This window comes from Pocillopora damicornis, chromosome 11 (assembly GCF_964200805.1).
Source record: "Pocillopora damicornis chromosome 11, jaPocDami1.2, whole genome shotgun sequence".
NCBI lineage: Eukaryota > Metazoa > Cnidaria > Anthozoa > Scleractinia > Pocilloporidae > Pocillopora > Pocillopora damicornis.
The window spans coordinates 14,708,229-14,721,515 of NC_142680.1; the positions used below are offsets into that span (position 1 = coordinate 14,708,229).

Here is a 13,287-nt window from a genome sequence, read left to right on the forward strand (position 1 = left end):
GAACAGTCGTGAATGTTTGATATATCTTCTCAATTACTTCTAAAACTGATGAGAAAATGGAGAATTACAATCATAAAAATCTATGGTAATGAAGATCAGATATCCAAACACCATTATGGTCCTGACTTCCTTTGTTTTTTTTAATTTATGAGTTTGAGAATTTTCTGTGAAAAGATGGCAGTTAATATGTTGGAAGACCTTAAGGTTTTCTTTTATTAGTTGTTTTAAAAGTACTATTTTTGTTATTGTCTGTTTGTTAAATACATATCATTCTTTTTTGTGAAGGGAAAATCCAAAGATTCTGCTGGAAGACCTTAATAATCAAAAGAAGATTCTCAAGGACAATGGGATTGATGTGGATGACAAAAATGTACCAAGTACAAATTGTTGGTAGGTGTTTATTCTTAAGCTTTTATTATTCAGAGTTGAGACTACTGTTATGGTTTATGGTTTAAAAGATTGAACTCCACATATATATATCTGATGCATCATTTTGTTTTACTTGCAATGCAGTCAGGGTATGTATGTTAGCAATGCAGTTCTAGCAATTAAATGTTTGCTATTAGTAATATACATATTGTACATGTATCAGTCAATATTCCCCAGATGCAAATGTTTTGTTGCAAATCATTTTTGGAAAGATTTGAAGATGTCCACATTTATTTTATTGTTGCTAGACTGAAGATTGAACCATTAACTGTAAGGAAGAAGGTCCTATTAGCAGAGCAGACTTCCCTTTTGTTTTTACTCAAACCCTTCTATTCTCCTGTAAATCCTATTATGTAATTTTGCAGGACACTGAATGTTAGTTACTCAGTTCAAGCTAGAGATACTTTTCATTAGGGCTGTAATTGCCATAATGTAGAACCAGAGGAAAGTTGCTTCGACTGTTTACGAAGCAAGGCAAACATTGGAAGGTACTTGTACATGTATTACAAGAGGTGTAATATACTTGATGAGCCAGTCAAGCCAGTGCATGTACATTTTTTAAGCAATTAGTTCTGGGGTCAATTACACCTATATTTGTAATCTGTTACTCCAAAATATGCACTTCATGGTCTTATTTGAATATGTTGGAAGGAACATTAGTGTGTTAACATTTAAGACACCTTCCTCGGTTTTAGCCTTCCCTTCGTAGTTGATGCCAAAACACAGTTTTCAATACGAGCATATAGTTATTTCGTAGGGTAAGCAACTGATATTAAACCATGTGTTTGTATAGGTCAAGTGGGATTTGGATGACTTGTTGTGTCTGCTTGATGAAGACCTGAGCAGTATTCAGCTCTGTGCTCTTCCCATGGAGATGAGAAACACAGAGCAATTTCGTGCATCGATAGGTCTCATGGCCTATAAGGTGGACTCTCTTTGAGAGGCAAATGACCCCCTCAAGGGTTACAGGCCTGAATTGATCCATGGGGACCGGATCACCTTGAAGAAAAAAAAAATCAGTCAGGAGGAGTCAGCTGTGTCCAAGCACAACTTACATGTCAGTTCAATGTCAGGCAAGTTCATTTTAGTCAATTGTTAAAAAGGTATTGATAAATAGATGTCTCAGCCAAAGTTAATAGCCTACATGTATGTGCAGGATCAAGGAGCAAGTACTATGGTAACCATTTTTCAAGTTACTACAGAAACCAGGGGAGCTTAAAGTTAACCTTATTGATTAATAAGTATTTTTCCTAATAATCTTGGTAATCTGGTACTAGACAGAGCCACATAATTAAGGGGGTTAATTTTTCCCAACAGGACCCACTGAAATGCAGATTCATCAAAATATTGAGGATATTGTACACCATGCCCTACTAGTAAAAAAACTGAAGGATGCCTTCAGTGATCTAACCACTGCTAAAAATTTGATTCTGAACCGAGTCACATTTTGTCAATCCAAGATTAATGTAAGTAAATGTTCTATTTCATATAATTAAATTACATACATGTATAGTTTGTCAATGTTGATCACTTGATGGCCTTTTTGAACTTAACATGTTCACAACTGCTTAGGATGGCACCCAGATGTTTCGTCGGAGTGTGCTTCTACATGTATTGCATACAACCACTTACCGTGGCACCCAGATGTTTCATTGGAGTGTGCTCATGAGTCTTGGTGTGCTACTGTGTGAGTAACTTTTTAAAATTAAGTTACTAAATTTACTGATCTAGTGTTACATTTGTTAATTACTAAGTTATATAGGTTCTGGCACTCATGAAATTATCTGACTAATTAATGTGTTGCATAATGAGCATGTCATAACAAACCCATTTTTCAACTTTGTAGGTCATAACTTGAGATGTATGTGTATGTAGTATTTTACAGACGCTATTAACAGAAGTGTGTTTATTCGGGATTTTGGTACACACTGAACAGTTAGTGCTTGATGGGACAGGTAGGTTCTCTATAATGTCCTAATTCATTAGAATTACACTAGTGTGAGGCAAACTTCATCCTGTTACCCAAAACAAAAATTAATATTACTAGTGTTGACAAGTTTATGTGTTGGAATGCCAGGTATTGTTGTTTATTCAAGGAGTCTTTTGCCAACATAACAGTAGTGATATTAAGACATTAAAAAGATGTAATTTGATTATAAAGGGACAATTCATACAGTGTACATGTATGTGTTATTTCACTAAACAAGTTACCCTTATGCACTTGTTTAAGATGTTAAACAAGATATGGAGCTGAAGTAGAAAGCTTGGGGACAAGAACTAGAGGAGTTCACCAAGTTACAATTCTGCAACTGTCGCAGCAAGAAATTAGAGAAACAAAATGAACACCTTGCTGTGGATGTTGCAACCAAGCAGCTGGAGATGTGAAAGAGGGTATAGTGCATTGATTTCATTTCAAAGTTACAAGGGTTTCATTGATGCTTTAAGCTGGAAGCTAAGGCAATATTGATATTCATAGACATTGGGGCACAGTATAAGTGTAATACGCAGAAACTGCCTCTGTCTAATATCAATATAAAAGTTGACTGATGGTAGTGCTTCCTTGAATTTGCTCAGGCCATTAATTCAGGTTTCTGTGATCTCTAATTAAATAGTGATACTAAATTAACTAGTATATATGTTTATGATCAGTTACTCAGTGTTCAAATTCTTTTGTAAACAGGTGGTCATTGACTTTTTATTGAGGTTTTCTGGTGGTATTTAAATTTCAATCATTGTTTAAATTCTTGACAGAAGTTGTTGTTCTTTGTTAAATGTATAATGGATAAAACTTCTGAAGAAGCATATAGCTGCCAGAATTGAAGAAATTGTTATTCAATCAGTCACTCACAGTGAATTTTCTTCTTTTTGTTTAGGTTTGTAAAGAGTGGAAAGAGATTACCTTTGTTACAAGGAATAAAGTTCTCAAAGACACAGAGCAAGAAGATATTGATTTCTTTGACATCAAGGTATTTTATGAGCTTAAAGTAAGAAAAAATAATGAATGTCCATTAGGATGATGTAGACTTCAAGTACCAGTTGAAAGTCTTGATTCATGTGTCCTGACTCATGCCTTAGTTAAGCATAAATTGCACTGAACCCAGTTATATATTTACCTACTTAAATGTACATGTACTCTATCAAAGCAAAATTTTCCTTTTATGTATTAAAATCTAGTGCAAAGAGTGGGGTTTTCTGCTTAAAGAGCCTTTTGGAAGCAGTCTTGGCACTGGAGACTACAGTCATTTGACGATAGACCATGCCCCCATGCTGAGGTGTTTCCTCTAGATGAGAGAATACAGCCAACAAGGTTTTCAAGCCTCTCATGAGGACCAGCACCAATTGTGGCACTGCGTGAATTAACAAATATCAGGGGGTGTAATGAGCCCGTATACATGACGTACACGGAGAGATATACTGACATATAAGGACATCGATGTATAAGGACTGAGTAATGATCAGTATATGTTTGATTCCTTATTCCTATGTATACTAGATGTTGCACATGACCGTATACTAAGTGTTAGGACATCGCATAGCCAGTATTTCACCAATTGTTATGAAGCTACAAATTTACGTAATTTACTTATATACAACTACTGAAGATATTTCTATACTGAATATTTACTGAGAGGCAGTTTTTTTCTGTACCCTTTCCCGACAATTTTGTCTGGACATAAGTGTATACTGTTTTGTGTACTGATTATTACACATAACCGTATACTAAGTATTAGGACACCCTATATCCAGTTTTTCACCAAGCATTATAATGCTTTAAATTTACTTGCATACAGGTACTGCGTATATATTGCACTAAAAATTTACTGAAAAGCAATTTTTCTGCGCCCTTTCCGACAATTTTGTCAGGACACAAGTGTATACTGTTTTGTATACTGATCATTACGCATAGACGTATACTAAGTGTAAGGATATTGTATATCCACTATTTTTACTAATTATACCAAAGCTCTTAATATGCTCATCTATAACTGCTGCAGAAATTCTTACCCTAAAGCTGTTAGAGATTTTTCACTTTACCACTCTTCAGCAACTTTGTCAGGACACAAGTGCATACTTTTTTGGATACTGTTAATTACACATAACTGTGTACCAAGTGTAAGGACATCGTATATCCGTCATTTTACCAGTTATTCCAAAGCTTTTAATTTGCTTACCCATAGCTGCTGAAGACACTCTTGTCCTAAAGCTGTAAGACGTTTTTCACTTTTCCACTTTTCAAAAATATTTTTTCAGGATGCAAGTGTTCACTGTTTTGTATACTGTTAAATATACTTATGACTTAATACTAAGTGTTAGGGCATGTTATTGTACATTCATTATTTACCGAGTTGAGCACTTTTGAGAAAGTGATGTGAAGGACTTGTGTCATTTGAGCTGGTAGTGCAATCTGAGTATCTTGCTGAGCATTTCAGTTGGGTCGTTTCAGCCAGTTTTGCCATCTGAGATAGTTAGGTTATTTGTATCAGCTGGTCACCTAAGCCAGTTTGATCATTTGAACCAGTCCGATCACTTAATCCAGTTTGTTCATTTGAGGCACTTGGGCCTTTAAGGGCAGCTGGGTCACCTGAGTCCATTTGATCATTTCAGCCGGTTGGGTCATTTGAGGCAGTTGCGTGATTTGAGCCAGATAAACCGGTTTAGTCACCTGTGGTAGTTTGGCCATTTGAGGCAGCTGGGTCATTTGAAGCAGTTGGGCCATTTGACTTAGTTGCATCATTCGACGAAGTTGCATCATTTAATTTGAATGGGTTTGGTCAGTTGGGCTAGTTTGGCAGTTTTAGACAACACTGTGCCGTTTTCACCAGTTGGGTTATTTCAGCCTGTTTGGCCATTTGAGGTAGTTGGGTCATTTGAAACAATTTTTGTTATTTGAGTGAGTTTTGTCATTTCAGTCAGTTGGGTCATTTGAGGTAGCTGTGCCATTTGAAGCAGTTGGTAATTTCAGCCAGTTGGGTCATTTCAGCTAGTTGCTAGTTAGTTGAAACAATTGGATCATTTGAACTGATTTACTCACTTGAGCTGGTTGGCAATATTAGAGAGTTGCATCATTTGAACTGATTGAGTTATTTGATCCAATTGGGTCATTTGAGGCAGTTGGGTCATTTGAACCAATTTTGTCATTTGAGTGAGTTTGATTATTTTAGCCAGTTGGGTCATTTGAGGCAGCTGTGCCATTTAAGGCAGCTAGTCATTTCGACCACTTGTGCCATTTTAGCAAGTTGGGTCATTTTAGGTGGTCGAGTCATTTGAAACAATTGGATCATTTAAACTGGTTACTCATTTGAGCCTGTTGGTTCATTATATTTGAGGCAGCTGAGCCATTTGAGGCAGCTGTGCCTCTTGAGGCAGTTGGTCATTTCAGCCAGTTGGTGTCATTTGAGGTAGTTGGGTAATTTCAAACAATTGCATCATTTGAACTGGTTTACTCATTTAAGCCAGTTGGGCCATTTGAGACAGTTGCATCATTTGAACCGGTTTAGTCATTTCATCCAATTGGGCCATTTGAGGCAGTTGGGTCATTTGAACCAATTTTGTCATTTCAGCCAGTTGAGTCATTCGAGCATGTTTGACCATTTGAGACAGTTGCATCATTTTAGAGTTTGGTCATTTGATCCAATTGGGTAATTTAAGGCAGTTTGGTCATTTGAACCAATTTTTGCATTTAAGTGAGTTTGGTCATTTCAGCCAGTTGGGTCATTTGAGGCAGCTGTGCCATTTCAGCAAGTTGGGTCATTTGAAACAATTGGATCATTGTAACCAGTTTACTCATTTGGGCCTGACTGGTCATCGGAGAAAATTGCATCATTTGAACTGGTTTAGTCATTTATAGAATTGGGCCATTTGAGGCAGTTGGGTCATTTGAACCAATTTTGTCATCTAAATGAGCTTGGTCATTTCAGTGAGTTGGGTCATTTGAGGCAGCTATGCCATTTGAGGCAGCTGTGCCATTTAAGGTAGCTGTGCCATTTGAGGCAGCTGTGCCATTTGAGGCTGTTGGTCTTTTCAGCCAATTGGGTCATTTCAGCAAGTTGGGTCATTTCAGCAAGTTGGGTCATTTGAGCCGGTTTGGCCAATTGAGACAGTTGCATCATTTGAACTGGTTTGGTCATTCAGCCAGTTGAGTCATTTGAACTGGCTTGGCCATTCAAAGAAATTTGGTTGACCAATTGAACTGGATTGGTCATTTGAGGCAACTGGGTTTACCAATTGAAATGGTTGGTCATTTGAGGTTTTTTGGGTCATTTCAACTGGTTTGGGAATTTGAGGCAATTGGGTCAACAGAGCTGGTTTGGTCATTTGCAGTAGTTGTGTTATTTGAACCAGTTTGGTCATTTGAGGCAATTGGGTGAATTGAACAGGTTTGGACAATTGAGGCAGTTGGGGAATTTTAACCAGTTTGGTCATTTTAGTAATTTTAGCCAGTCAGCTCATCTTACCCATTTGGATCATTGGAAGCACTTTGGTCATTTTAGAGAGTCAGTATCAGTGAACCTCTTTGATCATTTGAGACATTGTGATTGTTTGAGGAAGTTGAGTAATGACTGTAGTCAGTCTGGTCATTTGACACAGTCCAATCAGTTGATACAATCTATGATTTAAGTTTGGTGAAAATAATATATAGTCCAAAGCTAAGAATCTTGCCAAAAAAACCCACACAAGAATAAAGGCAAAAAGTTGCACTATCCCGCTAGAGGTCACTACCATCACCATACAGTTGTTTACTAAAGTAAAATTTCATTTATTTGCTAACTGTATTGCTAAGAATTACAGTGCAAACCACCACTGATGAAAATATATAGGGCCACTCACTTGACCTCAGGGGGTAAGCTAACTTATATACACTTGTGTTGAACAGTTTAACTAACAGAAAAAAATAATGACTCCAACAATTACAGTAGACTCCTAGTTGGGTGAAAACCGGGTGTTTCAAACTTCTTTTTACAATATCTAAAGCAGACACCTGCTGCCACCCACTGGACTGAAAAAAAAAATCCAAGAATTTCTACTGACTGAAAACCAATTTTCACTGACCATGTATGTGTAAGGAAAAAAACTACATATTTACAAATGAAAGCATGGTTTCTTCAATTATAGCCAGACAAAAGAGAATGCCAAAGCCAAATGGCAACATCATCAGCTTTCAGAAAATAAGCATATTTGGATACTAAGGTTAGAGACAAAACAGTCTTGTTTACTGTCTGGTTAAGTAACATTACTTAACCTCACAAGTCTTTCAGAGCATCTTACATATTTCTGATCACCCTTTGCAGAGCATTACACTGCCCAAACAATATAAGTTCAGTTTCAATTGTTCTAATTGCTTTAAATTAGTTTTAAAAGTTCTAATTGCCTTTAATATTCATACATGTAACTTAAGGTCAAGAGGGACAGCCACAACAATTTTCTCTTTACCATTAGCAGTGCCTAAGTTGTAGCTCAACTCAGCTACACCACCTATACTATCAATCCTCATTACTGGAATAAAAGCTGCCACTGACTCAACTTCAAATGATGGCAGGCATGCTTGAATTGGTAAACCAAAGTAAAACCTTGCATGAGGGTGAACTTTGTACCAATGAACACAAGCCAGTGTGTAAAGTAGGTTCACATTTTCACCAGTTGGGGAATGGATAGTTATAGAGTGCTTGAAGAAGTATTGGACAATCCCTGTAAGAGAAAGAGGAAATAGTAGAGAGGATGAGTGCTATAAACATACATGTAGTAATCTTCTTTGTTCTGAACAAAAAGCTTAAGAACTTAGATTCACTAAGATCTAGTGAATCTTACTTCTTATATACATGTAGAGTATTGCTTTGTAATGTGATAAATAGCAAGACTGTTAAGTTGCAAACACTGAAAGTATTTACTATTATTGTCCTCTCCATCTAAATATACCAAGATAATAACAGCAAAGGGTATGCTCAATCATTTTTTAAGCAGATGTTTGTTGGGTTTGGTTCTCCTTTAGCTTGTTTGTCAATAAAGTATTTACTATACAGATTCAAACACAGAAGCCCATAAAAGGAGATAAACAAGTCTGCTTTGATTGAAAATCTTACGACACTGAAGGGCAAACTTAATATTTATTGCAGCAACTATAAAAGGGAAGTAAAAAAATTGCCACAAGACAGATTCAAGGAAAAAAGAAAAAGTATTCCTCTACATTATATCACTGTTGTCTCCATTAATAATTCTTTGGAGAGCCAAAATATTTCTGACAAGGACATGTACATTCTGCATTTTTTTAAGTCCACAGGAATAAATACACTGTATTTTCTCAACTAAAACCAGCATTTATCTGGAGCCTAGCATTTAATTTAGAAAATAGGGTAAAGTATGACCCCTTATTGCACCTCACTGTTCTCACAAATCAAGTTCAGGCCAAAATGATTTCAAACTGGTTTGGCAGTATTTTTCTACAGGTCTTTAAGTCATGGCAAAAAATTTGGAACAAAAGAATAAACAAATCAAACTAGTTTGAAAAATTTAAAATCATAACTACATTTGAACCACATGTACAAACTCACCTGGCCGCAGATTCACTGAAGCTGTGTCCAAACCATTTGCACCATACCATCGCGCAAGTATACAGGCTGACCATTCACTTCTTGAATACTAGGAGTCAAGTTTCTGGTCATAAAGTAGTAACTGTGAAAATTGACGTGACAATTTGGGAACATAAACAATAGTGTCTTCCTTGTGTAGGAAAGTGTACATTGTTGTCAAGGCTTCAACTTTATCATCACTCATGTAAACTTCCTTGATAGGAGATAACACTTGAATGGAGCATTTGTCAACAAATGACAAATGGAACAGGTCAGTTCCAGTGTCAGCTTTGAGTTTCATACTTTCTCTATATTCAGTTGGAGTCAAAGGATTCTTCTTTGTCTGTGCCAATGAGCCTTCATCTGCAGATGCTAACATGTCTTTAAATCCATCAAATTCTCTTGGCCATGACATGCCCCTCACTTGTTGCCGCTCAATAAATTTCCTCATCAATTGTACCTCAATCTGATGGTTGTTTACATGTAAAGCACCCAACACCATTGAAGCGCTCAAATGAGAAGCACCAGAATCCATAAACAGGACCAAAATCAAGGATACATTCACATAAATGGCAATGAAGATGCATGTTGGGTGTGACTTTAGAAGAACCATACAAATCTTCAACACTTCTGCAAAACTTGAGAAGAAGGTCATCAGCAATTTTCACTTGCGAAGTGGATATAACTGTTGAACACAGTATACAGCATGCTTTCACAAATAATTTCCAGCATTGTAAATGTCTGTCTGGTAGTATGTCCTTTAAAGCAAAGGATGAAAAAACCACTGCCCAGTTCTTAAATTGATCAGCAGTAAAACCTTTAAAGCCTGACGCAATCTTCGATGGAATTCGCCCGATACTGGAAGGCACTTTCACTTTGTTAATCCTTTTTTGAAGCACTTTGAAGTCCTGTTCATCCAGCAAGTTCAATTCTTTCCAAATCTTAAGCATTTTCTTTGTAGTACCCAGCATCAAGTTATGCATGGGATCAATGACGACACATGCAATGAAGTCAAAATATGGAAGGTGAATCAAAGATGAAAATGGCACTCCATTCACACTTTCCTTCTTTTCACGGCCTTTCTTTGAGGTTACTGAGTTGTGAACTCTCCAGACCTGCTCTCTATGATCAATGTTGGTGGGTAAATCCCAACTGTCTCGATCAAACCCAGAGAAATCTTGTTTCTCCCCAAATGATGACCTTGGAAACTCTTTCTTGCACTTGTTACAGCCTTTTCTTGCTGAAAAGCCCAGAAAACCACAAAGTTTGCGAGATGCTGGAATGTCACAGGTAACACAAAGAACAGCAAGCCGACAAAATCTGGGTCCTGTTGAGGGGCAGTCCAAGCAAACACCATCCCAAAAGTCTAACAATTCTTCCACCAAAGGGTCCAGGAATGAATTTACATTTCGACTTGGTTCCTGAGGACCTGGAATGATTCCCACCACTGCTACATTTTCCTCTTTATTTCTTTCCTGTGGTGGCAAGTTCAGGAAACTTAAATAGATCACCCCAACACTATAAACAGAATCCTTGTATGGTTGAAACCAATCAAGATTCAACATGCATCCAAATGTATTGGGGGCATCAAAGAAGGGCTTTCCTTCTGCACTCTTGAAATTCTTCCAGACTCTTCCATCATAAATGTCTCCTAGGAAGTTAGGATCTCGAGGACACTTTTTGTATTGCTCACATTTCTCAGAAAATCCAGGATGCTTTAGGAATTCTTGCAGGGTTTTCTTGACAGAACGGTAGCAAAACACTCTTTTTGCTTTTAAAATCAGTTCTCCATGTTTGGAGTGTACAGCTTTGAAAAGTGCTGCTCCACATGACCTTCTTTGGCTTCTATGTGGATGATGGGGAAATTCCACAAAGCTGCAACGTTCACCCCTCTTCTGTCCATTTGACAGAGTTCGTACACAGTCCTCAGGTTTGTAACATGAAGAACATTTTGGACAAACAATGAATTTGTCAATATCATCTCGATTGATTCCCAAATGCTTCCTAATCATATAGAGGGATTGGGGAAGTAGGTTTGACATTTGTTTTAGAGCCTTGCAATGAATTATTCTAGCCATTAGATCCAGTAGTCTTTTCAGAAAACAGAACAGAACATTCACTGCAGCATCTGACAAGTTTTGCATTACTTTCCACGTCATGACAAAAATAATTATAAGACTGATAGATGTGTTGCTCAATACTGATAAATTATTACTCTGCGTAGTGTTGCTCTTATCAGTGGTAATATCATCATCCTCGGATGATGACAGTAGGTTTTTAAACTGCAATTCAGCCTCATCATCAGTCTCTCCCTAAAAAGAAAAAAGGGTAAATGTGTAACTTTCAACCAATATTAAAAGAAAAAATACCCACTCAACAGCATTCTGTTTCTTTTACCGTGAAATTAACATAATGCCATTAAATACCCCTTCTTCATCAGAGGAAAAGCTCAAAATACATTCTAGTCATGCAATGCTTTAGAGAAGTATACAAGTTACATGTGGAATATTCCATGGTAATATTACTTCAAGAAAGCGTTGCATAACTATTTTATACTATGCCATTGAAAATACATGTACAGTGGCCAACACTATCAATGTGACCTATGCATAATGGGAAGGTTGAGTATTGCAACGAATTTCAGGTCAAACTGATTTTCACTACATGTAGTATGATTTGCATTTTCCTTCATTTAAGGATTATAGTAATAAACATGGAATGAGGGAAAATACATACATACATCCATTATTGACTTTCCCCAAAGAGGCTTTTCAAAGACAATACCAATTTGTTAAAAATATTGTCTTCATGTTGTCAAGTGGAGAAAAAAATTACAAATACAAATACAATACAAATATTTAATTACAAATACAGTTCAAATTCCTTTAAAATAGAATTAAGCTGAAAATTAATTTCAGTGCAGCTCTTTATTTTGTACATGCTCCACCCACTGAGCAGCAAAGGCTTATAACAGGCTAGATGATATTTACTGATGTATTAGTCAGACAATTAAAACATCTGGCTTACATGTAAACTGTCAGATGACTCAGCACTTGACAACCCATTACTGTCGTCACTTCCAGAAACATGTGTATCTGTTGGTTAAAGAGAAATATAGGTCACTTCAAAAGAGAGTGAGAGCACAGGTTTAGTCACCAGCAAAAAAAAAAAAAAACAAGTGCGTTTTTGCTCATAAAAATAACTAACTTCTTTTTCACTCAAAAAAGAAGTTGCATGATTCTCTATTGTGACACTTGCAACACCATATGCATTACAATCCCAACTATTCATATATCTGTTACCTTACATGTCAATGCCAAAAAGTTAACTCGTGAACACAAAATCGTAACAAGTCCAAGGAAAATTTTGTCTTGGAGGAATTACAATGATTTGTAAAACAGCATCTTATATTTCAGCTTAAAAGTGAGGCCTATAGGTCACAAACAATGAATAAACATGCACAACCAACTGCATTTTTGTGTCCCCTAGGTCTTATAGCTGCATAGCTGAATTGTGATATGTAAAAAGTGGTGTTTTGCAATTAAATTTAGCCCCATCCTGGAGCGGGCTAACATCTGCAATACAAAACTGTACTTTATAAGCCAATTAACTTCAAGCCCTCAAAACTTCAATCTCACCCAAACTTTGCTTTCAAAGAAGGTTTATTCTGAAGGTGAATAACATTAAAGTTTGGTGTAAATAGATATATGAATATATACCTTGAAGTTCCGGACTTTCAGCGGTAAATTTTGCAACTTCAGAACATTCATCGCTTGATAAATCAAAGTCAAGATCCAGGTCGCTTGAATCTGAGTGAATTCGAAGATCTTGGCTAAGCAATTCATCTGTGTAATCTAAGATCAAAAATAAAATTAGACACAGTTACAGATTAAGATGTTGTTCCTCAATATGAAAGTAATAAAACATCGACAGGCAGTTTGAAAAGCCGACCAAACAAAAGCAAACAACAACCATTCAAAGTCACACTGACTTACCAATTTTTGCATTATCGACGGTCTTCCTTCGCTTGTGGGCATTAAACGTCCTGATCGAGACCAGACGACCGCAGTGATCACAAAATCTTTTCTTCTTCCTCTTCAAACAATACACAATTTTCTCATTTGCAGGTAAAACAGAATTCATTTCCTCCACCAACGTGACTGGAAAACTATGCTAACTCGTTGAAAAAAGGCTTGGTTGCAAAGCTCACGCAGCCGCTTCGTGGTTATTTGTTGGTTCTTTGTGGCGGGACTTTTCAGTTCACGAGGTTCGCTGATTCAGACTGTTTCTCGAC

General features: G+C 36.8%; 1 pseudogene across 1 annotated transcript; it reads right to left on the reverse strand.

Moving 5' to 3' along the window:
• Nucleotides 1-7,668: 7,668 nt before the first annotated feature.
• On the reverse strand, nt 7,669-13,233 carry LOC149037727 (uncharacterized; annotated as a pseudogene). The gene is made up of 5 exons (XR_016180928.1): nt 12,989-13,233; nt 12,713-12,847; nt 12,021-12,088; nt 8,976-11,305; nt 7,669-8,115 (listed from the first exon to the last, which is right to left on the reverse strand). The product of XR_016180928.1 is annotated as an uncharacterized LOC149037727 (transcript).
• Between the last annotated feature and the right edge of the window lie 54 nt (nt 13,234-13,287).